The sequence below is a fragment of the Montipora foliosa genome, chromosome 7 (genome assembly GCF_036669935.1).
Source record: "Montipora foliosa isolate CH-2021 chromosome 7, ASM3666993v2, whole genome shotgun sequence".
In the NCBI taxonomy this organism is placed as follows: Eukaryota; Metazoa; Cnidaria; class Anthozoa; order Scleractinia; family Acroporidae; genus Montipora; species Montipora foliosa.
Genome location: NC_090875.1, coordinates 25,976,948 through 25,977,699, shown reverse-complemented (window position 1 = coordinate 25,977,699; position 752 = coordinate 25,976,948).

The window sequence follows — 752 nt, the reverse complement described above, 5'->3', positions numbered from 1 at the left end:
AACCATTGTTTCAAATGCTCTTGGGACACTGCATATTCCCAAGAGCATTTGAAACAATAGTTTTAATGTGGTTTCAATGTGGGGGGCAAACAAAGTGTTTCATGGGGAAAGTGAAAATAGATAATATAAATAAACGCCAAGTCGATGACTTCTCTTTTTCATACCGTCCAAAATACGCGGTGCTCGTCGGAGATGAAGCACCTAAAGGAGACCAATATGGGCTTCGGATCAAGCTTTTTTGACCCCTAAAAGAGACCATATTTAAACATATAATATGTATTTTTATATTTCTTCTTTGCAACCCTAAACGATAAACTCACGGCTACATACGGGCTACATATGATGGCGTTTTGCCCAGAACACCCTAAGTAAGACCAAAATCCTAAATTGACACTCCTGAGAGAGACGATTACCATCCCAGCCTCTTTCACATTCGAGTGCCCCCCCTCCCCCCCTTCCCCATTCCTGGGCAAAAATGGTTTCAATAAGTATCGACAACTGACGTAGAGCGTCGGATACTTCATTCTGAGGAACTTGCTACTTTTTTCCCCCATAAATTACAGAAATTAAAGCAGGAACAGAAGCAGGAGGGTTATGGGTTCCTGATTAAAGACAGATTCTTTCAAACCAAAGATTAAAATTTATTTGACAATGAAAGCCATTTAGTTGTGTAAACGTGATCGTTAATTTGACTTTTGAAATGTGACGCTTGGTGATAATCTTTTAAAATGGCATGCCCCCAGTCGACACTC